At 44.6% G+C, this 27,882-nt stretch overlaps 1 protein-coding gene across 1 annotated transcript in view; it reads left to right on the top strand.

The window, feature by feature from the left end:
* The window catches only part of CTIF (cap binding complex dependent translation initiation factor), a 2,147,727-nt gene that overhangs the window by 298,343 nt on the left and 1,821,502 nt on the right, over positions 1-27,882 (top strand). The gene's annotated exons all lie outside the window — the stretch shown is intronic.

Consider the following 27,882-nt stretch of genomic DNA (forward strand, 5'->3'; position numbering starts at 1 on the left):
TGTAGAGACTATCCTGAAGAGTAGTGGTGAGATGGAAAAGAAAACTTTTATGCAGAGAAAGTAAAAGAAGATAAAAGTGGAGTAGGAGAAAAGGCAGAAGAAAATAAACAGAAGTGCATGGTAAAGATTCAAAGTTAATAAGATAAAGAAGTGGACAGGTTTGAAGTGGGGTAATTTGATAACTAACTCCTGTGTGTATAAATGCACATAAGGTATGAGCGTTTATTCTTAAGACATTTTGTGACGTTATATTTGAGACTGTTTTTCAATGGAAATTTTTCTTGCAGAATATGAAAAAAAGACTAACCCTTGGAATCTTTGTGCTGAAAGCATTTAACAGGGAAGGCAAAAAAGATTCCTGTACAATTTCAGTCAGAGGTAGAAAGACTTTGAAAGGACATTTTGAAAGGTTTATGTAAATAACTACTAGACTAGAAATTGCAAAAGTTTATGACAGGAGGGATTTATGGACTGGTGGCAGGGATTGTAATATCGTGTTAAAAGTAGAAAGAGAAAAAAATGTATAATCAAGCATGATAAATGTGGAGGAGAATAGAGGTGTTTAAAAATATTGGAGACAGCCCAAAACATGTTTGCTTTATTTATTTTTTATTTTTATTTATGTTTTTTTTGGGAAAGAAAAACATTTGATAAGTAACTGTGACAAAATGTTACATTTGTGGGCAAATGGGACATGATACTCCAAATAGTACAACCTCTGCGAGTGAGGCAGCTGCAAGGTCCCAAAGAGACATGATCCCAAAAATGTGAATTGAAATGTTACAGATGTAATAAAATTGGGCATTTCTGGATATATTGCAAAAATGAAAAGATAAAAGAAAATGAACAGAGAAGGAATTTTAGAAGTAGTAGAAATAGAAAAAATAGATGAGAAAAATTAGAGGTCATAGAAGAAGGTTCTGAAATAAGTGATATAAACTGGGAGGTAGTAAAAGAGAAAAAATAATTCTGGTAAAAGTAAGACAGAAAAAGTAAATTTAAAGGGATAAATATAAAAGAAAAAAAGGATATGGATAAAAAAGAATATATACAGCTAAAAATGGTGTTTTGGTGTAATGGTTAGGATGTTTGACTTATAGACACACAAGGTACAGTGTTTAATTCTCACATTTGGGAAGGAAATTGGTTAGGCTCAGAATGGCCTGTTAAGATAGCTAACCTAGTAATTGGCTATGAATCATGAATCTAAGCAAATGGGAAAAAGGCCATTTTAGAGTGCTTTCTGTAAATGTAAACCAGTATTTAGAATATAGTAAGAAAAATAAGAATTTTGGAGTGGTGTAATATGCGTGATGTAGATGTAATTATATTGGAAGACGCAAGATTTTTAACAGATGTAGAAAGATTACAGGGAAGCTATGGGTAGGAAAGATAATCTTGAATTTGGGAAATGAAAGATGTTCTGGAATAGCTGTATTCTGTAGAAATACAATAAGATATTAGATGTAACTTTAGCAAAAATAGGAAGATTAACCATTGTAGATTTAAAATGGAAAGAACAAGTATATAGAATTCTAACAGTATATGCTTGTACTAATTGTAAAGAAAAGGAAAGCTTATTTCATCAGATTTTAGACTATGTAATGATAAATATGAATATTATAATAGGAGACTTTAATTGTGATTTTAAGAGAAAAGAGTAAAAAAAGCAAATGATCTAAGAAAATGTTAGATGATAATCTTAGTGTTTCACTGTTGCAGTCATCACACTTGCGTTATCTGCCTGCAGGTAACCCTCAGTCGGTCCAAATACCAGAATCTTGAGATTTCTGTATCTGATGCTGTCGCTTCTTCCATGATGTCAGGTCATCAGGCGTATAAAACATGCAGCCGACGCCATTACATCAGTTTTTCTTGTCGAGCAGAGCCTGAAGCATAAGCAAGTTCACAAGTGCCGGTTGGCCGCTACCTGAAATTATTCGAGTTTCAGACCTGAAGTCTTTTAAAAGCTAAGTACCCCATTGGGGATCCTTTTTTCTTGCTCTAACCGATGTCAGAAAAATTAATAATTGTCTTGCCTGTGGAAAGCAAATACCTCAGAGAGATTTTCATTCTTACTGCGTCACCTGTTTAGGCCCAGACCACGACGTTCCTCGCTGTCGGTTTTGTGCCCTGTTCAATGCCTGAACTGTTCGTTGTCGGGCTACTTTTGTCGCTAAATTCTTTCGCTCTCATTCTCCGTATTCGGAAATTGCTTCGATAAGCCATCCAACTACCGATCTTCTGAAAAAACATAACGATAAAGACAGAGACAGATCGCATAGGTCCAAAGCTGCTGGCGACGCTTCCGTTTAGCTAGTCTCCAGTCCGCCAGTACTCAGGTGCTTTCGCAGCCCCTGATACCCACTTCTACAGATTCACAGGCGTCTACTGTAGAGACCCATTCGGAGTCCAGTATGCGGCAAGATGCTTCTTCGACTATGGAACCTGCAGATGTCTCTACCTTGGATGGGTCCGGAGCCGCTGTGCAGGCACTGGCTTCAGAGGGTGTATTCAGGCCTTCCGATGTTCATATTAAACCAACTACTTCATGTCAAACAAACTACCGAATTTCTCAGGCCCAGAGTTCGCACTGCGCCTAGGAAACCAACAACCAAAGCGCATTCTCAGGCCCCCATGCCACAGAAACAAATGCTTAGAATGGCTGAAGACCTTATTACTTTAATCCCGGGAAGCCAGCCTTCCCACTCTAAAAGACAAAGAATTGATTTTTCTTCTGATTCTTCAGATTGTGTCCGATGACTGTGACCCTTCTGATTGCCAGGACATACCTTTATCTGCCTATGAGGATTCTGCTGCAGAGGATTCCATTCTCTCTGCCTCCCCACCAGAGGATTTTTCTTTTGCTGAAACCCTGTATACCCTCAGAACATTTCCACTTGGAGTGCCAGGACTACCCACAGTCCAAAAAGAGACTCATGGAATTTTTAAACTTTCCTCAGCACAGGCCTCTAGCTATCCCTCCTGTTCTGTAAATTGTAGTTGATGTCTTCATAGAATCAAGTCTTACCCCTGATACTTTGCCATCAGCTCCCAGGAAACCTGACAGGTACTACAGAGTACCTGACTCCCATAAAGTTCTATTTAACAATCCTACTGCGGCTCTAGAGACCATTTCCCAGGGACCTAAAGGCATTAAGGCTACTACAGCCAAAAACCCTACCCCTTCGGACAGAGATTCTAGGGCTTTAGAAAGATGGGGTATGAGGGTATACACCTCTGCTACTCTTGCCGTCACGGCTTTAAATCGTTCTCTGACTCCGTCCAGACCCCCTTGGCTCTGAGTGTAGTTCCGACCATCTTGCCATCTCAGGGACAGCCCGTGGTCGCAATGCCCTAGGAAGTTCTGGCTAGGGAACAGCAAGAGGTTTGCGAGTCTTTCTCAGAGAGTCCCCTTGAGGTGGTGCCTCGCAAATGAATGTGTAAGAGGAAGCACTTTGACTTTTCCCCCAGAGTCCCTCACCAAAGATACGGACTTGGAGGAAGGGGAAGGTTCCCCACGATCACCCCCCCCCCCCGAGGATGTCTTGTTTGGAAACATCATGGAGCTCCTCTGCCAGAGGGGGGGTGGCCTGCAGCAGAACTGACCTCAGATGAGTCTGTGTTCCTGGAGGCATTCAGATTGGGCCCATCTACCTCTTGGGTGTACCCTCCTGCGGATCTCATAACATCTAGGGCATAGAAGGAGCCAGACACCATAGAGCCCATTCACAAGCACCTTGACAAAGTTTTGAGCCCCCCCCCCTAGTATGCATTAGAACAAGGGGTCCCCAGTAGATGTGATGGTGGTGGCGGCCGCCACCAAGAAGGATCTTGCACAAGAAAGCTCCACAGTTCATCTCCCTGATCGTGAATTGAGGGGTTGGACCATTTTGGGAAGCAATTATATGCATCAGTGACCATCTTGGTGAGGGCACTGAACTATATGGCACATGTCATTCGACTTCAGAGAGATCTTGTGAAAGAAGTCACAAAGTCTTCCACAGAGTCCATGTCGGTGGAGGACAAGAAGATGTTCTTTGCCCAAATGGCCACTCTCAAAGCAGTTGCCAATATGTTCATGTAATTGCTCTCTTATGGCACAGAGGGAGCCACAAGAGTGGCCAGGACAGGCGTTGCCATCAGGTGTCATGCCTGGCTCCGGTTGTATCAATCTTCGGAGCCCTTCAAGGTGTCTTTCACCAAGCCCCATATGATGGTTCTTTCCTTTTCTGGAAATATGTGTAAGAGACACTGATCCAGAGCATCCAGAGAGTGCGGGAACACCGTCTGTTGTTGTTCTGCTTCTCATCTCCTCAAAGATCCTTTTCCAGGAATCAGCGGGGAGCAAAGATGATGTGGATCCGAAAGTCTCTGACATTTTCCCAGGACTCTCAGGATTCTCTTTCCCCCAGACGCAGAGGGGGTTATGACAGACACCACCCTAGAGGCAGAGGGGTTCCTAGGAATTTTGGGTTACGCGAACCCTTCTCGGAGAAACCTGGGCAGCAGCTCTGAATGGTTGCCCCACTGCTCATCTCTGGAGGCAGTTGGAGGCCGTCTGTCACTACACGCAAAAGCATGGGAGTCCATTACAGCAGATCGTTGGGTGTTGCAAATTATATCCAGAGGATATTTCGTTCCATTCAAGGAACCTCCCCGTCTGAACAAGCTCCTCCCAGACATCCCACCTGCGCAATGAGAGGAAGCAGTGGTAGAAATAAGAAAGCTGCTCAAGAAACAAGTCATGCAACCGGACCCCCAGACCAGTCCAGATCTGGCGTTTATTCCATGTTCTTTTTAGTGCAAAAGAAAACGGGGACCTCAGACCAATTTTTGATCTGTCCACATCAAACCTATCAATAGCCAAGGCGTAGTTCCGGATGGTCAATCTTCAATCTATCCTGCCCTTTCTGCAGGCCAAAGACTAGATGTGCTCGAGTGATCTCCAGGATGCGTACTATCACATCAAGATGGATTGGTGCTCCCGGAGGTTTCTTCACCTCCGGCTGGGAGCCAGTCATCATTAGTTCATAGCCCTTCCCTTTGGTCTCACCACATCCGCCAGGGTGTTTGCCAAGGTGATTGTGGTTGTAGCGGCTCACCTGAGGCTTCAGGGTATTGATGGTTTTCCTTATCTGGATCATTGGCTCTTTGCTGCCCCTTCAGAGCATCTACTCTCCCAAGCCAAGGACTACTTCATTCAGCTAGCGAACAAACTGGGCATCACCATCAATCTGAACAAATCTTCATTGGTCTCAGTCCAGATTCTGGACTTTATCGGTGCTCGGCTGGACACTACTCAAATGAAGGGGTTTCTCACTTCAGACAGGATATGCAATTTAAGATTATATGTGTTGCACATTCTTCAGGCAGAAGTACTGACTGCTGTGGCAGTCCTGAGGGCGTTGGGCTCCATGGCGGCCATGATCAATCTCCTGCAGATGGCTCTTCATATGAGAGTTCTTCAGTGGACACTTGCGGTTCAGTGGTCCCTGTTAGATCTTCCTCTGTCCTTTCCTGTGAGAATCTTAAGAGCATGCAAGGACTCCCTTTGGTGGTGTATTCAATCCCCGGATCTCCTCAAGGGACGTTCCTTTTACCCTACCTTCCTCAAAACCACGGTGGCCATGGGTGCCTCCCATTTGGGGTGGGGGAGCACTGCTCGGGAAGGACAGTCCAAGGCACGTGGTCCCCTTCCAAGACCAATTTGCATATCAATGTACTAGAGATGAGAGCGGTCTTTCTGGCGTTGCAGGTCTTTCATGCTTATTTTCCTCTAGGGACGATTGCTATTCAGACCAACAATATGTCAGTGGTCTGGTACATCAACAAACAAGGGGGAACCAGATCTTATTCCCTCTCCCGAGAAGCCATGAGAGTGTGGGAATGGGCAATCACTACCAGCCGCTTTCTAGTAGCAATGTACATTCCAGAGCTGTCCAACGTTCTAGTGGACAGGCTCAGCAGATCTATCCTGATGCCTTACAAGTGGTCTTAGAATCCTTCAGTAGCAGAACAGATCTTTCTAAGGTGGGGGTAGTCCTTGCTGCAATCTTTGTATCTCCTTCCAACCCGAAATGCAGTGAGTTTTTTGCTCTGAACCTCCTGCAGGGGGAAGCCCCCAGAGATGCAGTGATGCATGCTTGGCCTCCTTTATGCTTATCCTTTACTTCCTCTCATGTTGAAAGTTCTGTAGAAAGCTCAAAGGCTGGGGAGCACTGGGATCCTCATCGCCTCATTCTGGTTTCGTCAGGTTTGGTTTCCCTTACTGTGGTCTCATCTGGTAATTCCTCCATGGACGTTGGATCCAGTTCCAGATCTTCTTTCTCATCCCAGTCTGAAGCTCACTGCTTGGCTGCTCCGGTTCCAGTGATTATTAGGACTCCCGGATTATCATCCCCTGTTAAGTCCATTTTGATAGAGGCTCACAAATCCCCTACCAGAAAGGTGTATCATAGAAAATGGAAACTTTTCTCCATATGGGCCACTCAGCTGGCCTTGGATCCCTTCACTGCACCTCTTTTGGCTGTCTTAGGATTTTCTGGCGAGTATTTTTTATTAGGGTGCCAGTTCCTCTGCAGTTAAAGTCCAGCTGGCAGCTATTTCTAATTTCCATGCGAGTATGTCTTCCTTGGCTTCTTTCAAACTTTCTAAGACTTTTTTTAAAAGGTGCCTTTGTTCTTAGACCCTCGGTTAAGGACCCTACGCCTCCGTGGGATCTTACCTTAGTGTTACAGGCATTAATCTCTGCACCCTTTGAGCTTGCAGCTTCAGTTGATTTGCAGTTTTTGACCTGGAAAACTGCTTTTCTGGTTGCCATTACCTCAGCCAGAAGAGTGTCAGAGCTTCAGGCCGTCATCAAAATGTCTTGCATGATCTTTCACAAAGACAGAGTGTCGCTGCACACTTAATCCATCTTTCCTTCTTAAGGTAGCCTCGGAAGCAAGTATTAATGAGTTATCAATTTACCAATTTTTTTCCCCTGACTTCCAGAAGAAAAGGGAGTACAAGCTTCACCTGCTTGATGTTCATAGGCAATTGAGATTTTACTTGCACAGGATGAAATCTTTTCGTAAATCGGATCAGCTGTTCGTGGCTTATGCTAATCCCTTCTTAGGCAAGCCAGTTTGTCAAGGTGACGCTTGCTTGCTGGATTTCCCAATGCATTGCTCGAACCTATGCTGTGAAAGGCATGTCTCTGCCATTACAAGCGAAGGTACATTCCACTCTATTTATGGCTACGTCAGCTGCCTTCTGGTCTAGGGTATGTCTGCAGGATATCTGTTCGCCAGCCACTTGGTCCTCATCTCATACCTTTTTGTCACATTACAAGCTTGATATTGTGTCTAGGAACGGAGCATCCTTCCATGAGGGTCACCCAGGAATTTTTGGTAGCTGGGGACTCTGTCCCACAGGTTGAAGACCAAATGACGTAAACTACTTCAGATAAAGAAGTTATGTACTCACCATAACGTTCCATCTGAGTAGTTGTACTTCATTTGTCTTCAGCTGTTCCCCTCTCCTTCCCCCTGACCTTATCTTTGTGCAGTCTTTATATACCTTTATATAATTTGTGAGGTCATTGGCCCAGACTAGGCCCGGGAGTTGGTAGTGGCTCAGGATTATAATCAGGTGCTGTTTGGTCAGGTGTCTGATACTTATTAGGCAGCAAACTCGATCTGAAGGGAGATGGGGCATTATGGGTAAGGAGAGGAGTTTGGAGCTCCGATCCATAGCTGGAAAATGCGGACGTGTCAGATCCGATGTGGATCTGAAACCCACAGGGTGAAGACAAATGAAGTACAACTACTCAGATGGAAGGTTATGGTGAGTACATCATTTCTTTGCTTCCTCAGATACAGCAGGTTTGATTTTTCTCATTTGACTGACTCAAAAGTGGTCTCTCCAGCTTACCTGTTCAAATAAGTCCTTGGCCGAAAGAAGATGATGTTTGGTTACATAATCAGAACTAATGTAATCAAAAAGCCAAAATTTTAAATGTACTTTTTAAGTTGTGAATTAGTGTTTGAACCATCCCTTAGATTCTCAAACAGTGGGATGGTGGATGCAAATTAAATCTTGGGGTATTTTTGATGTTTCATGTACACAATTTCTCCCTAAATGAGGCATCTTCCTTCAAGTGGCAGAACAAACAAAAAAAAAATAGTCCCAGTCAAGCAAGGCTGATGTACTTTCTGGCTGAGTGTTCTGCAGATGGCTAACTGTGGAAGAACCCAGAAGGAAATGGCAGGAAGATACTTTTTCAGAAAAGAACCCTCATTTGTTTATGAAGAATTATCATCCCTATGCAAAGGAATAACTATGCTGAGTCACAGAGCACCACCCTGCCTTTTTTTCTTCCTGCTTTCCCCTCATGGTCTCTCACAACCCTGCAGCATGTCTGTAAATAGTCTGAGACAAATAGGCTCTGAGAATCATTTGGAGAGGACACACTTGGCAGTGGATAGAAAATCCTTCCCCTTTCAGCGTAATTCTCCCATAACTACCAGACCAAGCAGAACTGTTTCTTCCATTGCTTCATCACATGGTAGAAGCAGGAGTCATAGTACCACTGATTGTGATACACAAAGGCAAAGGATTTCTCTTTCCAGAATCTTTTGGTACCAAAAAAGGAGCACTTCTGGAGACTCATCTTATCTTTGTCCTTTTTAAACACCTTTCTAAAAGTTATGAAATTCAAGATGCTCAATTTACAGTTGATGCTAACATTGTTTGTAGGCCACTATTTCATGGTGACTGTATATCTCAAGGATGCTTATATTCCTGTAGCTCCCAGTTTCAGGGAATTGTTGAGATTTGATTTGTTTGGCTTAATTATCAGTTTTTTGCATTACTCTTTGTACTATCTACTGCACCTCGTGTATACAAAGTACCTGGTCCCAGTAATTGCTTATTGCAGAACCTGACATTTTTCCTCATATAGATGACTTGCTGATTTGTGCAGATTCTGTGTTGATGTGTTTTGAGTCCTTGGGACAAGATCACTTTCCCACTTTGCCTTTAAGTTGAACTTTTCAAAAGTCCTTCCTCACACCATCTAAGTGAATTGTTTTCCTGGGTTGTTTGATAGACACATTAAAAAGGATGGCTTTTCCTGCTAGAGTGAAACATTTTGATGTATCAGGGCATTTTCTTGGATTTCTGTCTTACAGATGCCTCAGCAAGAGAGTTCCTCAAAATTCTAGGCCTCATAGCGTCAATTATCCTGATGATACCACTAGCTAGACTACACATGAGAAAAATTCAGTGGTACTTGAATTGTTCCCAACAACTTCATCCCTTGGATTTGCAGGTTCTGGTACTGGGATTTGCAGACAGGAACTGCAGTGATGGAGGAATCAACTGTCTCTGAAGCCAGGACTCCCTTTCTGTCTATAGATCCCAATTCAGTCTCCAGATGGACTCTTCATGTTTTGCTTGGGGAGCAGTGTCCAAGGGACTTCAAGTACAAAGGCTTATGGTGTCCTTTGGACAGACCAAAGCACACAAACTTGAGATGTTGGCAGTGGTGCATGCCTTAAATGTTCTAAACCATTTGTGGACAGTGGGTTCTAATCTAGTGTTCAGGCAGCACTACCATGATGTGGTAACTGACAAAGCAAGAGGTGCTACAAGGTCATACCATCTTTGCCAGTTGGTAGTGATGGCCTTGGGAGCTAGCTGTACAGCATTCTGTGATTTTTCAGGTCTCATACATTCTGTCAGAGCAAAACACAGTGGCAGACAAAGCAGATCCTGCACAGAACCTCATGAGTAGAATATCCATGTAGAGGACTTCCAGGACTTCATCCAGATGTGGGGGACACGCCAAGTACATCCGATAGCCTCTTTTCAAAACAGACAACTGAAAAATTCTGTTCAATACATCCTTGCAGCTATGCTTGGAAGACAGATGCTGTATCATTCCCATACATTACATTAACAACAAGGTCCTAAGAACACAGTCAGCTGAGGGACTTGGCCACACCGGTTGGTGGCAAACTGACTTTTGACCACCATATTGCCTCCATTGTACAGAGAGCTTTCTACATGGCCCACCTCATTAGTAAGGGTATCTCATTCAGGGACAAAGGAGGTCATAATATCCCTGTCTTCTTCCCATGTTAAGATCCATTATTGAGTACAATGCCACTTTCAGCATGTACCTCACAAAGTACATGCAGCAGCTGGAGAGACCACAGATGTTCCTCTGCAGGAGAATCCAGGGCCTCAAACCTCTATCCTACACAGATGGGCTAAAGGTCCTGTACATCTACTCATACAGACTCCTCAGAGGTAACCTCTGTCTGGCATACAAAGCAATCTCAGACCCTGCATTGATGGGACTTGCTGCACATGTCCCAGTCACTCCCCCTTCTGTGGAATAGACTCCCTGTCCACGTCAAGTAGAGTACCTCATTAACCCTTTTAAGCCCAACCTGGATAACTGGATGGGGAACAGAAAATACACCCCTGGGATTCCACCTGTGTCCCAGCTGGACAGGGGCATTGGGTGCTGACTTGTCGGAACATGGGCTAAATTCTTGGCTAGGCTTGTAAGGCCCTCAGGGCCAATAGACTAGTAACTTCCTATGATCCTATGGTCAGGAATGTTCTTGTATACATTTCCACCATTTCCAGTTATTCCAAACTACTACTAGAGGTTCAAAAGTACTTAAAGATCATCGTGGCTGTGATAATGTGAGGTATTGCCAGCTATGCCAGGAGAAGTAGGGCAGTGGATATGTAATATATGCCAGCATAGCTAGCTGGAGTTGTATGTAATTGTCATTTGTGTATCAAGCTGACTTGTACAGGTGCTTGTTGAAAATGTGTTTATAAAGCTGCTTGTATTAAAAATGTACCAACAGTGGGTCATCCTGGACAGAAAAGAAATACACCTGTATGTCAGACTGTATTATAAATGTTGAAATGAATATACTTGTAACAGAGGATAATGGAAGAAAAGAGGTTAATTTCAGTCCAAAAACAGCAAACTATAGCAAGAACTGTTGTAGGTCGGCAAGTTTAAAATTCCATGGAAAGTGTACAAAAATGTAAATGAAGCAAATCCCGATATAAAACAACCTTTTATTGAATAAGCGTTCAAATAGTTATTGTAAGTCTTTCGTCTCATAACTTACAGCAAACTGGACCTCAAGAAGTTTCATTATTTGGTTTATTAATTAAATTTTTTAATTTAAATTAATTTAAAATCGTTTTTTTCTTTTAAAATTGCATTTTACTTGACTTTGGCCTAGCACTCAAGTGTGGGGTCATTTATTGCACTGTTGTGAATATTTTGCTACTTGTGTATCTCTGCTACCTTTAAACTAAAACAAAAAAAGAAAAAACAAAAAAAACTTGCTTTTTTTCCACTTTCTGAAATTTAAGAAAGTTCAGTTACAGATTTGCTGTTCTGAACTGTTTGTAAGTTTCTTGGGCTTGCTTGGGCTAAAGGGAAGTCTCTGTGTTCACCAGTGGTGAACAGCCTGCCTGTCCCTGTAGGAGTGGTTACTGCCTAGAAGCTGTAGTTTTATTGGCCATTTTGGGTCACTTCCAAACTCCTGATCTCTCGCTCTTAAAACCCTGCTGCCTCGTGGTTTTGGCATCTTTCCAGGCTTGTTAGCTATTGCTGAAGCACCTACCAAGGGGAAAAAACGCTGAGAGAAGAAAGGAGCCACTTTTGAGATTTTAAGTATTTTCTTCTGATTTTTTGTTTAGAATTACTGCTTTGCTGCCTACTTTTTGGCATTTTTCGGCTTGCAAAAGTTCATATCTGTGTTAGAAACAGTATTTAGAACACATCTAGAGCCTGTTTACTGCTTTTCCTGTGTTGCACTTAATTTAAAATCATTTTTTTCTCTTAAAATTGTATTTTACCTGACTTTGGCCTAGCAGTCAAGTGTGGGGTCATTTATTGTACTGTTGTGAATATTTTGCTACTTGTGTATCTCTGCTACCTTTAAACTAAAACAAAAAACGAAAAAACAAAAAAATCTTTCTTTTTTCCCACTTTCTGAAATTTAAGAAAGTTCAGTTACAGATTTGCTGTTCTGAACTGTTTGTAAGTTTTTTGGAGGCCAGTGCTTGCTTGGGCTAAAGGGAAGTCTGTGTTCACCAGTGGCAGTGGTTAACGCTGAGCAGCCTGCCTGTCCCTGTAGGAGTGGTTACTGCCTAGAAGCTGTAGTTTTATTGGCCATTTTGGGTCAATTCCAAACTCCTTGATCTCTCTCAAAACCCTGCAACTCTCTTTTTGTGCGGTCTTGCGCTCAGAGCAGCGTCGGGCAGCGCTGCTTAAACATGTTTAAACTGTTCCCAGCTCCACAAAGTCTGCTCTTCACTTTTTCCCTTAGAACTGCTCTAAATCTCTAATTAAGCACTCTATTTTCATTCTAAAGCCCTGCACTTGCTGGTATAAGTAATCTCATAGGTAAACACAAACTAAAGCACTACATCCTCTTATACTCCTTCTAAGCACTTGCTCCCTATTGGTTATTTCTGATCAGTCAATAAGTAGTTCCCTATATTATTCAGGCATGTCCAAAGGACAGTTTCGAGTTTACTCTCCAGTCCAGCTGGTGAATCTGGGAATCTTGAGGCAATGTTATAACTGCCTTATGTATACAGACCACCCTCTCCTCCTCCCAACAAGCTCAAATATATGTGAGAGATGCAACTATATAGCCAAACTGGAGGCTAAGCTCTCTCAACCCAGTACTGGCACAGCCTGTCAGGAGGAGAAGGTAACCACACACACACACCACAAATCCAGTCTCACATAGACCTATCGCATCAGTAAACCAAACACACAAACACGCAAAAACATACTCGGAGGCTCTAAATAAAAATCTGCCTAAGCAGCAGAGACCTCCAAAGCAGACATCCAAGCAACACCTACCACGAAACAATATCCACGTAGCACATAGCTCACAAAGTCAGTGTGCCACACAGTCACAACCCTTAAGGCTAAACAACACACCTAATACACTTGTAATAGGTGACTCTATTGTCGGACACACTGACGTCCCACTCACCAGGCTGAACAAGGAGAAGGTCACCGTAAGCTGCCTGTCGGGTGCCAGGATCCGCCACATAACACAAGCACTCGGGTCACTCTAAAGCAAGTACAAATATGACTCCATCACTGTCCTTGCTGGTGTGAATGACGTAAGATGTACCTCCTGGACTACATGAAAAAAAGACATACAGGAGCTCTTTGATCATGTAGCCCAGGCCGGTATGACCCTGACCTTGAGTAGCATCTTACCCTCACCAAGAATGATGCCACAGTATAAAGACAAAATGATCAATTTTAACAGTTGGCTAAAGTATTGGTGTCATTCAAAGGGGATCCAGTGTCTGTCAGCTTGGGATGACATGCTCGACAAGCCACGTTGCTTCTCTAGGGAAGGCTTGCACCTGTCACCCCTGAGTTTTCGAATACTGGCAAAGGCTCTTGCCTCCCCCATAGTGCCTTTTTTAGGCAAGGCTCAAAAGACAAACCCACCCCCATAGATAACACACAAAAAAAAAAAAAACTAAGGGTAATGCTGCTCATCGCCAGAAGTCTAAACCTCAAGATGCATGCACTCGAGACTCTCTTCAGTATGGAGAATATTGACATCTGTGCAGTAACAGAAACCTGGTTCAAGGCTCCCGAGAACACCCCAGCACTAACAGATTATACTTCATACCATGCTTTCCGGCCTCAAAACTCGGACCGAAACACAAAAGGAGGGGGGAGTATCCATATTTATCAAAGATACCCACACCTCCAGGTTAGTGGCACTGCACGAAGCATCGGAGACCATCCATGTGCAACTAACAGTGGGCAAAACTACCTTTCAGTTTGTAGCCTGCTACAGACCACCCTCCCAAACACAGGAACCTCACTCGGCTTTCCTGAGTACACTGGAGAATATGAAGGTCTCTCCAAACACTATTATGTTGGGTGACTTCAACTACCCAAACATTGATTGGAAAAACTACTCAAGCCCAAACACCCTCGCCCAACGGTTCCTAGAATTTATAAACTCAAATGCTATGGAACAACTGGTCAACACTCCCACAAGAGGGGAAAACATATTGGATCTGGTCATCACCAACATGGGGTTTCTATGTTCCACACCAGATTTATACCCCTCATTGGTAAGATCAGACAATAAACACATCTCACTGGACATCCATATTCCGTCCCCACCCCTAGCCAAGGAAACCACGGGGAAGAACTTCTCAAAAGCAAACTTCACACTTCTCAAAACTGAGGTGGAATCCTTCAAAGCCCCCGGGCCAGTGGAAAATACGGCCCAAAATACAGAATCCTTTACAAAAGCATTCTATGGACACCTACAGGAATGCATGGAGCATGCTATCCCAAATAAAACCAAGACTCACTCCTCCAAAGGCAGGAGACCTGTCTGGTGGACCCCGGCCATAAATAAGCTATACAACAGAAGGAGAAAGCTATTACATGACAGAGCAAAAATCCCAAAAAGGGAAGGCTTCACTGATCAGTACTAGCAAGAAACTACGATCCCTCATAAAATCATCTAAGGCCAGCTTCGAAAGAAAAATTGCACAAGACACTAAAGATAATCACAAGGCCTCCTTTAGTTATATCAGAAACCTGGGAGGCAACTCCCAGAAATGCTCTGAGTTAGTGCAAAATGACAAAAAATACACTGAACCCACAGACATTGCCAACATCCTGGCAGAAAGGGTCAGTGCAAACTCCCCCCCCCTTCCCCCCAAAAGAGCAAATGTCTATCCCAACAGAGTGTAGCCTTCCTGAGATCACAGATGCACAAGTGAGAGCTGCCCTCTCCAAAGCAAAAAACACAGCATCAATGGGACCAGACGGTGTCCCGGGCTACGTCTTATACGAACTCCAAGAAGAACTAAACCCTCATATATAGTCACTGTTCAATCTCAGCCTTATACAGGATATGTACCCAAGGAATGGTGTACAGCAACAGTGGTCCCACTCCACAAAGGTGGTGCCACAGCAGACCCCGGAAACTATCGCCCTATAAACCTGACTAGCCTGGTCTGCAAAGCTATGGAGCGTATCATCATGGAAATCATAAACAAAGACATTGGGAACCTCCAGACACTGGATCCTCCCCAATTCGGCTTCGTTAAGGGCAGATCTTGCCTCTTGAACCTGGTCGACTTCTTTGAAACAGTTACCAAAGCCATAGATGAAGGGAAGGTAGTCCATACAGCCTACCTGGACCTCGCAAAAGCCTTCGACACAATACCCCACTCGGGCATCATAAATAAGCTCACCAGCTTAAATATCAACCCCTATGTCACAAGATGGGTTGCAAACTGGCTCAGGGATAGAACCCACATGGTCAGGATAGCAGGTGCCATGTCAGACTCTAAACCAGTTACAAGTGGTGTTCCACAAGGCACAGTCCTAGGACCTCTCTAGTTCGGTATATATTTCTCCGAGGTACAGGCTAACACGGGTGGACTATGGCTGACCAAGTTAGCAGATGACTGCAAACTGGGTGCCGTAATAGACTGTCCGGCTGACACAAGTATCCTCCAAAAGGGTCTCACAGAGATGGATAACTGGTGCCAGAGCGATGGCCTAAAGCTAAATGCCAAAAAGTGCATAGTCATCCCCTCTGTGAAAAACAAAGTGCCCACAAATTACCACATAGGTGGTAATCCATTAAGTACGGAAGAAGTAATTAGGGACTTGGGGACCCAAGTAGATAGCAATCTCTCCTTTGACAATCACGTTGCCAAAGTGGTTAGAAAGACCTTCTATATAGCCCACCTTATCACAAAACGGTTCACATCTAGATCAAGAGAGGTCATTGTGCCCCTCTACTCATCACTTATCAGGCCCATAATTGAGTACAATGCCCCGTTTTGGGATGTACCTTACCCGACACCTGCAGCAACTGGAAAGACCCCAAAAGTATCTCACCAAGAGAATTAAGGGGCTCAAACAGATGCCCTATGCAGTTCGGCTAAAGAAACTCCAGCTCTACTCAGTTGCGTACTGCCTACTCAGAAGCGATCTGTGTCTGACGTATAAAGCCATGTCCAACCCAGAATTAATGGACATGCTTCACCTCAGGAAATTCAAATCCCTTAGAGCTACACGCTCCAGGGACTTGAACTTCAGCACAGAAATAAATAGGACATGCTGGAGGGACAGATTCATATCCCAGAGGCTCCCCTCACTCTGGAACAAAATCCAAATCCATGTTAGGCAGAGCTCCTCACTGACCCTCTTCAAGAGAAATGTTGACGAGTGGATGGGAGATCGTAAGTTTACCCCTGGGATCTCTTCTGTGTCCCTGCTTGACAGAGGTACAGTAAACTAACCTTAAAAGGGCTACCTTCTGTGACCTACTATACAGAGGCACAGTCAACTAATCTAAAAGGGTGGCGAAAGCCAAACACACTCTGGCTAGGCTTATAAATGCCGTAGGGCAGATAGCCTAGTATCAGCCTATGATCTGAAGTAGTTAACTTCATTTGTGCATCAACCTATGGGTTATCAGATCCGAGCCGGCAGTTTCAAACAGCTGAGATCTGAGCCCCAAGCTCCTCCCCCTACCCATAATCCCCTGCCATCCCTTACTGACTTCAGATCTAGTTTGCCGCGGTTACACCAGCAGCTTGATCTCGAGCTTCCAGGGCCTTTAGAGCATATTCTGTGAGAAAATCCTCTCTCTTTTTTTTTTTTTTTTTGGATAGCTAAAGTTTGAGTGTGTGTTTGTTTTAGGATAGTTTGTTAAACTTTTTGTTAGTGTACCCTTTTTGTATTACCTCCCCCTCGTGTTTCATGAGCGTTAGGGTGTGTGTGGTTTTTGGGGCCTAGTGAGTCTGTTTTTAGTTTACTATGGCAGAGGCCCCCAAAACATTTTTTTTCTAAATGTACCGAGTGTGGCCATAAGCTCTCCCCAGCGGATGGCCACACTCGGTGCGTTTTATGCCTTGGGGTTGAACACCTATCATCCGGCTGTGCTATTTGTGCAGTGTTCAACCCCAGGGCTCTCAAGGACCAGAGGTCGAAGCTGATTCTGGTGGGACTTCTGCCCCCGGATTCGGCTCAGTCCACCGGTCCCCCCGTGGCTCCTGCCGCGGCTGCCACAGCGCCTTCGGCTACTTCCCTTGGCCGGGACTCAACCTCCCTCCTTGGGCCAAGAGGATAGGGAAGCTAGACGTGAGAAGCGCAAGGAGAAACATCACAAGTGGTGGGCCGAAGCCTTTGCATCGGCCCCGCCAGCCAAGCGTGCTTCTCCCCCCGAGACCTCCGAGCCTTCTCGGCTCCGTTCACCCTGCTTCTCACCGGGGCCGGAGGAGGAGGAGGCCCAGTCTCCGAGGCAGCAGTCCCGTCCCGCTTCGGTGGCCTCCTCTAGGTCCACTAGAAGTTTAACGGATGCAGACTTGGACCGGATGATGCGAAGGTTCCTCCAGGCCCAACTGCAGATGGGAGTGCTCCTGCCTCTCCCCCTCCGGGGGGGAGCTCGACCCTATGTTTTGTCCCGATTGCTCCTTCCCCGACCTGCTTCCTGGGTTTGGGGTCTTCGGAGCCGACTAGCGTTGGAGCCGGGGGACTGTCGGCGCCGATAGTAGACTGCTTCGGCGCCGATGGCACTCTCGAGTCTATCGGGTCCCTTTTCTGTGGATCCAAGCTCTCGGAGCCGAGAGCTGAGCTTCGGGTCCGAGACGGTTAGTATGCCTTCGGCTCCGTCCAGGTCGGAGCATACTGGGCCCTCAGATCCGATCACCGCGGCACTGGCTCCGTTCCGCGCATCTGATCCGAGGGAGGGTCTGCTCTCGGATCCTAGGGAGAGCAGCTCTCCTTCGGCCTTCGACGTGGTGGAGAGGGTTCTGTCGAGGGATTCCAGGCCCTCGGCCCTAGCTATGGCCCCACCCTGCACTCCCTCTCAGACGGGCCCGACTTCCATCACCCGGCCCCAGGGACAGCCTGCTCTTACGTCCCAGATCGTTCCTTTGTTGGAACAGGTTGTGGTTGGTGAGGCCTCCTCTTACAGCCCCCCTCGAGGAAGTCCCTCACAAACGCAAAAGGAGGCACTTTGACTCCCCTGAGTCCTTGACAGAGGACACGGACTTGGAGGAAGGGAAAGGCTCCCCAAGATCACCCCCCCGAAGACGTCTCATTTGGAGACATCATGGAGATGGTCAGAATTAGAGGGGGGTGGTCTGCCCCAAAGCCTACCTCGACGAGTCCGTGTTTCTGGAGGCATTTGAAGCAGGCCCATCTACCTCTTGGGTGTCCCCTCCAGCCGACCCCCTGGTAGACCTGATCACTACCAGGGCATGGAAGGAGCCGGGCACTGTGGAGCCTGTTCCCAAGAGGCCAGACAGAATTATTAGCCCCCCCTCGGACAGGTCACATTAGAGTAAGGGGTCCCCCGTAGATGCCATGTTGGTGGTGGCTGCCACTAAAAGGGAACTAGCCCAGGAGAGTCTCTCAGTCCATCCACCTGACAAGGAGTCTTGGGCGATGGACTGCTTGGGGAAGCAGGTGTTTGCGTCAGCCACCTTCTCGGTAAGGTCACTGAACTATATGGCACACGTAATACGACTCCAGCGGGACCTTATCAAAGAGTACGCTGGGTCGCCCCCCCCAGAGTCCATGTTGGCAGAGGACAAACAAGTTTACTCTACCCAAATGGCCACTCTCAGGTCTATTTCCAATACCTCTATGCGGCTACTATCCCATGCTACGGAGGGAGCCGCTAGAGCTAGCGGAGCGGGCGTCGTCCTGAGGTGACAGGCGTGGCTCCGCCACTGTGATTTTGCGGAACCCTTTAAGGCGTCATTCGCTAACGCCCCGTTTGATGGTTTTGCCCTCTTTGGCAAGACCGTACGCGACACCTTGGTCCAGAGCAAGAAAGATGGGAAGACGCTGTCTGCTGTCGGAGTCCGCTTCTCTGCTTCCCAGAGGTCCTTCTCCAAGAACCAAAAGGGACAGAGGAAGATGTGGTTCCGGAAGTCTCAGCAGTCCCGTTTCGCTCAAGACCCCCCGTCCTTCAGGGGCAGAGGAGGACAGGATGGAAGTCGTCCTAGAGGCAGAGGGGGCCCGAAAAACTTTGGGTCCAGAGAACCTTTCTCTGATCGGCCCACGCAGCAACCCTGAGGGGTTTACCCGACTGCTCCACTCTGGAGGCAGTCGGTTGGGGGGGGGTGTTTCTCAAAGCACCTAACAGCTTGGGAGTCCATCATAAGAGACCGCTGGGTGCTTCGGATTATATCCAGAGGCTACAAGATTCCGTTTCTCCATCCCCCTCTTGGATCCAGATCCCTCCCCGATGTCCCACCCGATCAGAGGGAGGCCGCAGCAGCGAAAATTCAGCGGCTGCTAGAAAAGGGAGCCATCCAGCACGTCCCCCCAGACCAGTACGGATCAGGCTTTTACTCCAGGTTCTTCTTGGTGCCAAAAAAGATGGGGGACTTGAGACAAATTCTCGACCTTTCTCTCTTGAACCTGGCGGAAACCAAAGAAAAGTTCCGGATGGTCACCTTTCAATCCATTCTCCTCTTGCAGGAGAATGACTGGATGTGCTCCATAGACCTCAAGGACGCATACTACCACATCTTGATGGACAGACTGTCCAGGAGGTTTCTCCGCTTCAGGCTAGGAGCCAGCCATTACCAATTCAAGGTCCTCTCCTTTGGTCTCACCACAGCCCCCAGGGTGTTCACCAAGGTGTTAACTGTGGTAGCGGCCCACCTGAGACTCCAGGGAATTCAGGTCTTTCCATACCTGGACGACTGGCTCCTGACTGCCCCCAGAAGGCATCTACTCTGCACGGCCAGGAATTATTTTCTTCACCTAGCTCCCCGGCTGGGGATCACGATCAGTGTGGGAAAATCTTCCCTTCTTCCGACACAGGTCATAGATTTCATCGGAGCCAGGTTGAACACAAATCAGCTTATAGCCTTCTTGACTCCGGACCGGCTGCAATCTTTAAAACTTCATGTGCAGGCCATTCTTCATTGCCCAGCCCCTCCGGCGGAATTGGTCCTGAGGGCCTTAGGCTCAATGGCGGCAACCATCAACCTTTTGCCCACGGCGCGACTAAATACGAGAATCCTGCAATGGACCCTCCAAGTCCAATGGTCCTTCCTTCATTACCCCCTGAGCCATCCTGTTCCTCTCAGCAGGGTTTGCAGGAGAACCCTCTTGTGGTGGCTCCAATCTCTGGACCTCCAGAAGGGGCACCCCTTTTCTATGTCCCCTCCCTTAACCATGGTGACCACGGATGCCTCTCACCTCGGGTGGGGGGGGCATTGTTTGAACAGGACCATCCAATGCACGTGGAACTATATGGAGACCTCATTACATTTCAATGTCCTAGAGATGAGGGCTGTGCTGTTAGCGTTGCAAGCACTAGAGCCTTCTTCCCGTCGGGACAATTGCCATCCAGACGGACAACATGTCGGTCATCTGGTATATCAACAAACAAGGGGGAACCAGGTCCTATCCACTTTGTCGAGAGGCCATGAGAGTGTGGGAATGGGCGATTTCCACCAACCGTTTTCTCATAGCGATGCACATTTCGGGGCGGTCCAACATCCTAGCGGACAGATTGAGTCACACCATCCTCTCGCCGTATAAGTGGTCTCTGAATCTCAAAGTAGTGAAGCAGATTTTCTCCAAATGGGGTCAACCTCGTTGCAATCTTTTCGCTTCTCCCTCAAACACAAAGTGCAACGACTACTTCGCTCTAATTCCCCCACCTGGGGAATCTCCAAGAGATGCTCTGGTGCATGTTTGGCCACCCGGTCTACTTTATGCTTACCCTCCACTTCCCCTGATGATGAAGTTTCTGCAGAAAGCCAGAGGATTGGGGAGCAGAATAATCCTCATAGCCCCATTCTGGCCTCGTCAGGTGTGGTTCCCATATCTATGGTCTCCTCTGGTGAATCCTCCCTGGATTCTAGATCCCATTCTGGATCTGATTTCTCACTCATTGGGCCTGCCGGCCCCGAACCTGAACAACCTCAATCTCATGGCTTGGTTGATCCAGTTCCACTGTTAGCTAGGACTCCCGGTATCTCTTCCCTGGTCAAAGCCATCCTAGTAGCTGCTCACAAGCAGTCTACTAGAAGGGTTTATAATAGCAAATGGAAATGTTTTTCTATCTGGGCAGAGCACAAGAACTTAGACCCCTTCACAGTTCCGTTGCCAGCAATATTAGACTTTCTATCGGGGTTATATGACCAAGGTGCTAGCTCCTCCACAGTCAAAGTACAGGTGGCAGCTATCTCTCATTACCATGTTGGATGTGATCTGGGTCCTTTGACCTTGTCCAGATTATGCAAGGCCTTCTTAAAAGGCACCTTCTTACTAAGACCCCCGGTGAAGGATGCAGTCCCTCCTTGGGATTTAGCGCTGGTACTCCAGGCCTTAACAACTTCTCCCTTTGAGCCTGCAGCTTCGGTGGATCTCAAATTCTTATCCTGGAAAACAGCTTTTCTTGTTGCCATTACTTCGGCAAGAAGGGTTTTGGAACTTCAAGCCCTTTGCGCCAAGCCTCCGTACTTAACTTTCCACAAAGATAGAGTATCCCTCAGGACCAATCCCTCCTTTCTGCCCAAAATTGTGTCCGAATCTAACATCAACCAGTCTATTAACTTACCAGTCTTCTTTCCCAATTATCAGAATAAGGGTGAGTACAAGTTGCATTCCTTAGATGTACACAGACAACTACGATTCTATTTACACAGGACAGCTGGTCACAGGGAATCAGACCAGCTGTTTGTATCCTTTGCTAAACCTAGTCTGGGGAAACCTGTTTTGAAAGTCACATTGTCCAGGTGGATTTCCCAGTGTATTCTTCTGGCTTATGAGAGTTCTGGCCGGTCTGCACCACAGGGAGTCCATGCCCATTCTACTCTGTCTATTTCGACCTCCGCTGCTTTTCGTTCTAGAGTATCTTTGGATGACATTTGCTCAGCAGCCACGTGGGCTTCATCTCATACCTTTATAAACCACTATAAGTTGGATTTTGTCTCCAGAGGGAGAGCGTCCTTTGGCTCTGCAGTGCTCCGGAACATCCTTCCATGAGGGCCTCCCAAGATTCAGGTAGCTGGGGACTCTGTCCCATAGGTTGATGCACAAATGAAGTTAACTACTTCAGGTTAAGAAGTTAAGTTATGTACTCACCATAATGTTCCATCTGAGTAGGTAAACTTCATTTGTCAGCAACCGTCCCTCCCTCCGTCCCCCTGACCTACTTGGATGTTCATGGTATTCCTGTGTCATGAGGGATTGTATCCAGGTTAACATATAGAGGTCTCCTCTTCTATGATATTGCAAGTGTTGCTTTTAGGCAAACTCGATATGAAGTCAGTAAGGGATGGCAGGGGATTATGGGTAGGGGAGGAGCTTGGGGCTCGGATCTCAGCTGTTGGAAACTGCCGGCTCGGATCCGATATGGATCCAATAACCCATAGGTTGCTGACAAATGAAGTTTACCTACTCAGATGGAACGTTATGGTGAGTACATAACTTCTTATTCTGTTGCCGTTTGATTTAATCTCCGTCCAGCTAACTTTGAAAAATTGTCTGAAATTAAGTTACCTGGTTTAAGCCATAAAGAATTGTATCTTACATTTCTGATTGCAGTCTGTGAAAACCAGGACTAGGAATCCTGTTGCATTGTCCTTAGGGGTAAACTAATTTCTACCCTGTAAGGGTGGAAGTTTCTGAAATGGTTTTATAGCTTCCAGATGCTGCAATGCATCTTAGCAAAGCTCTGTGTTTGTATTATGACACACATGGTAGATTCTTGTTCACTTTCTAGTAAAGGGGGTAGTGTGGGAACCAGAGTCAGATTACCAGATGTATGTGATGTTATTCTGTAATCCAGCACTGAAATGATGTTTTAATACTAGATGAGAAGTCTCAGGGCATTCTGTGAAACCTGAAAAGTGGGAAGACCACTCACCCATTTCATCTTTCCTTACTCTAGTAAGTGAAGTAGGAGGCAGTAATTCTTTAGATCAGTCAGGAAAATACAGTGAGATTAGTTAAGTTTTGTTTCTCTGTCTGTGTGAACCTGTCCATCTGTGCTATTTTTAATATTTCATGTGACTGAAACTCTGGTGTTTATTGTAAATAGATATTTAGTTTTTTTAATGTTCTTTTATTAAATATATTTAAACTTTTCATTGTGGCTTTGAGAGTACTTTTATTTGGTCACACTGTGGCTGCTTCTGAAAGTCTTGCTGCATTGGTCAAATACTACCATAGGTATTAGTATTAATTTTACTCTAAAGTATAATTGGGTACACTTGCAAGAGCCTTAGAGTGGCTGGCATGGGAGTGTTCTGGTGGCAGTATCTACCTTATAGTCTGTGCAGAGGGGGCATAGCTAATAAATCTGTGCCAGCCTTTCCCAGGGGTGGGTGTTTGTGTGTCTGTGAGAAATCAAATCTCAGTGCGTTAGCTACATGGAGAAAGGGACATAGAGCACTGGTTTCACAGAGAGGGTGGTGGAGGACTTTGATTGAACACTTGGCTGAGAACTCCGCTGTACAGCTGTGGTCAGTGTGGGGTCTTGTTTGGGGCCTGGTGAGAGAGCAGGAAAACCAGTTCTCTGTGTGCTGTTAAGTAAAATTTGGGTTGGTGCAGAGAGCTGCATCTGAAAGTACTGTGCATTTGTTTTGGTTTCAAGCGAACGTCTCTCACTGGTGTCCGTGGTAAGGATTGAGGCTCCTTGATTACTGGCCATAGGAGGGACATCACAGTGGTAGCCCCCCTTTTTGGAGCAGGCAGAGCTGGATCTCCCTTTTAATGGAATTGGCCAAGGGCAATTACTGCAAACTTCTTTACAGACTGGATCTGCTCACACATCAGGGTAAATGGTACACCCAAGCGTAGAGCAACTGCAGCCTGGAGGGTTTTATTTTGATACCTTTTAGACATGTGTTTCATGAGGATTTGCAGCAGTTATTTAAGGAAGCAAGAAAACCTGCAACTAGAAAATCTTGCGTCTTACAAGTGGAAGAGGTTTTCTAGTTGGTACATAGCCAGTAACAGGCCCTGAAAGGATTTTGACCCTTCTGCTTTGAAATATGTTTGTGTGCTACTTGGAGATCATATACTTTTACCAAAATGCATCTTTTGGCCATCTCGTCTTGTCTGTCCATGAATCTCCGTCTAATAAACTGTTGTGATCTCAGTTTATGAAAGGAGTGTTGCATGTAATACCCCCTCAAAAGCAAATTCTTCCTCCCTGGATCTCAGCCTTGCTCTTGAAAAGTTGACCATACCTCCTACTGAACCCGATGCTTTGGCTGTTTTATGGTACATTACTTGGGAAAACTATTTTATTCATTTGTTTGACAGGTGCAAGGAGAGTATTTGAGCTGCAAGTTTTCATGATAGGCCAGCCCTATTTGATTTTTCACAAGGACATGGTTGTGTTATGCACTAATGTGTCATTTATGCCTAGAGTTTTCTTAATGTATCTTGAATCAAGCCTTCAGTTTTCCAGTGTTCTATACTGATCCAAAAAAAAAAAAAAAGTGAGAGAAGATTCTGTATACCTCTGATGCCTATAGGCAGCTCGAGTACTACCTTGACAGAACAAAGCCCTTTAGTAATGCTGACTAGATAGCTGTTTGTCCCCTATACAGGGAGCTAGGAAACATACCTTATGCTTTTAGATAAAATAAAAAATTCCAGCCACAGGAAGAAAACGAAAACTGGTTTAATGACATAACAAACTTGGCGCTTTCACCTTACATATAACAGGCTTCTTCAGAGTCAATTAAAATGCATATAGCACCCTCCTTAAATAACACAATATAAATTATCCCACCAATCAAATACTTCCTAGTGTCATTTAAAAACATACAACATAAATCTGTTTAAATACATTTAACAAAATAAATACATTTTTATTTAAAATTGATAATGAATGACCATTTTAAAGTGTTTGTGTATAAATTCATACATATTGAATTAAGCAAAACTAGTCACCTCCTTAGTTTCTATATAACCAAAGATCTTAGTTTTAATATTGGTATCAGAGAAATAACATCATTAAGTGCTGGAGCTACTGTGGCATTTAATCTAAGTTGCCAGTTTACCTCTCTTGCCTCAACCTCCAATTCATCACCCTCATTTTCTATATGCATCACTCTATCACAAAAAAAAAAATAAAATTTTTAAACTCAATACACACAGTGCTGTGAAAATAGAGGGCGGTGTGCACATCTTTGTTTTTAATGGCTCTGAGGTGCTCATTTATTCTGTCCCTGAGCCTGCATGTAGTTTTACCTATATAAAATCCAGTGCAGGAGGTACAGGTTGCTAGGTAAACCACATTGGTAGAATTGCAGTTACATCTACCAGGACATTTTAAAGTCAAGTTTGAACTTTTTACTGATACATACGGGCTATCATTAATGAACTTGCAAAACCTACAAGTCCTGCATTTAAACATTAGTGACCTATATTGCTTTATTTTGTTTTTGTTTTTACGCCCTTCCAAGATATTTTTAATGTTTCTACCCCTGCTGTAGGCTACCATGATTTCTTGTTCAAAACACAAATCCCAACTCTTATTAATGATATGGACTGTAGTTGGGGTCGAGTTGTTATAATGCAACACAATAGGATCCCCTTCCCTAGTTTTCTGAGTAACTTCTTGTTGTAACCCTCCACCATTTTGCAAAATTGGTGGGTACATTACATGTTTCTTTTCTTTTATTTCACGTTTCACTTTGATCAAAGTCTTTAGTGGGTACCCCCTCTCCAAAAACAAACCTATCAAGGTGTATTGTTTTGTTGTTAAAAGTTCTGTCATCACTAATGAGCCGAGAATACCTCACCATCTGTCCTTTTATTATACTTCTTTGATGCTGAGGATGACCACTATTATAATGAAGTAGAGTATTCGAAAAGGTTTCTTTCCTAAAGATGTAACTATGAAGCTTGTCATCCTCATTTACCCAAAGATGTACATCTAAAAAATCAATTTCTTTAGAATTCCATCTACTAGTAAACTTCAAAAATGAAGTTGTGGAATTCAAATACTCAACAAATTCAATGGCTTCCTTTTCATTTCCTTGCCATAAAATTAGGATGTCCAAGAATCGATTATAGGATTTGATCTTCTCCATATTGGGTGTATCAAAGATGTGTGTTCTCTCCTATTCTAATAATACCAGGTTGGCAAATACGGGGGCACATTTTGTCCCCATAGCCACTCCTGATATCACTAAAAGAATCACAGACCTAAAGCAGATAGATGCCCTATGCTGACTGTCTTAAAAAAAAAAAAAAAAAACTCCTGCTATACTCTATGGCATATCGTCTACTCAGAGGCGATCTCTGCTTAACATACAAGACCATGTCAAACCCTGAGCTGTTGGACATGCTCCACTTAAAGAAATCCCAATCCCTCAGAGTGACACGCTCCAGGATTCTAAACCTTGTCATCACAATGAACAAAAACATGCTGGAGGGATAGGTTCCAGACCCAGAGACTCCCCATACTCTAGAATAGACTGCCCATACATGTCAAGCAGAGCGCCTCCTTGGCCCTCTTCAAAAAGAAACCTTGACAATTGGATGGGAGATAGGAAATTCACCCTGTGGATCACGTCAGTCGCCCTGCTACACAGGAGTCCAGGGAAGTAAATATTGTGGGAAGAAATATCTAGGGAATTGTTATGGCTAGGTTTGTATAGGCCCTAGGGCCGATAGCCTAGTACCAACCTATAAACCTATGGAATAATTCCCCTTGAAAGACAAGGCAATTATTTCTAACAATTTCCATAATTTCCATCAAAAAATTAACTTTGGCCCTGTCTATCTTATCACTTTTCAATAAACTCTCCTGAAACATCTCAAGTCCACTATCATGTGGAATTACAGAGAATAAGTTTATGATATCGATTGTCAAAAAAGAATAATACATTTCTCTGTTTGATTTCTTGTCTTTCAAGACAATGCCAGGAGTCCTTAATGTTTGGCATCTGTAACCATTGGCCCTGCAATCCTATCCACACAAGCTGCCAAGGGTTCAGTTTTTGATCCCTTTGCTGATACTTTAGGTCTAAAGGGTGGGTTTTTAGGGATGCCAAAAATCTTGGGTGTTACGCATTTTTCCACTGTAAGGAATCTCAGATTGTTCTGGTCAATGACCCCTTGGAATAATGCTTCAGACAGGAAAAAAACAATTCTCATGTAAGCCCTGTTAACTTTGTTCCTAGAGACCCTAGAATAGGTGGTGGGGTCATTAAGTATCTCAAACATCTTTGACACATAATCTATTTGAGGCATAATAACTAACCCCACACCTTTGTCCGGTTTCATAATCCAGAGGTTATCATCTCTAGCTAGGGCTGTGAGAACTTCCTTTTCATTTTCCGATAAATTTCCTTGTCTATCCTTTCTTACTTTTGTCACGTTCCTCATCTCTTTTTCACACATTTTTTTGAATAATGCTGTTTCATAGTTTATTGGGAGGGGTAAACGCACTTTTCCTTCTCAAATTTCTGGGTCTCTCCTCCACGTTAGAAGTAGAATGCCCCAGCAGAACAGTCTCAAATTGAGCTGTCTTGCATACAATTTCAGATTAAATTATCAACTATATCTGACAAATTCAGGGACAGAGGAGAGACCATTTTTCAGTAATTCAAAGTCCGTTTCATCCACTTTTAAATTGCTAAAGTTATAAATCGTGAAACCTTGATTTTTAATAATTTCACATTCCAACGAGACATCAGAGATTGTTACTTCACTAGTCTCAAGGTCATCACCATTATCACAGTTATTGTATACATCGACCATGTCTTTTGTAACATCACTAATTTCAAAATCATCACAGTTATAAAAATACACCACGTCTTTTGTAA

Source organism: Protopterus annectens, chromosome 1.part1 (genome assembly GCF_019279795.1).
Source record: "Protopterus annectens isolate FY-2018-M chromosome 1.part1, PAN1.0, whole genome shotgun sequence".
NCBI lineage: Eukaryota > Metazoa > Chordata > Ceratodontiformes > Protopteridae > Protopterus > Protopterus annectens.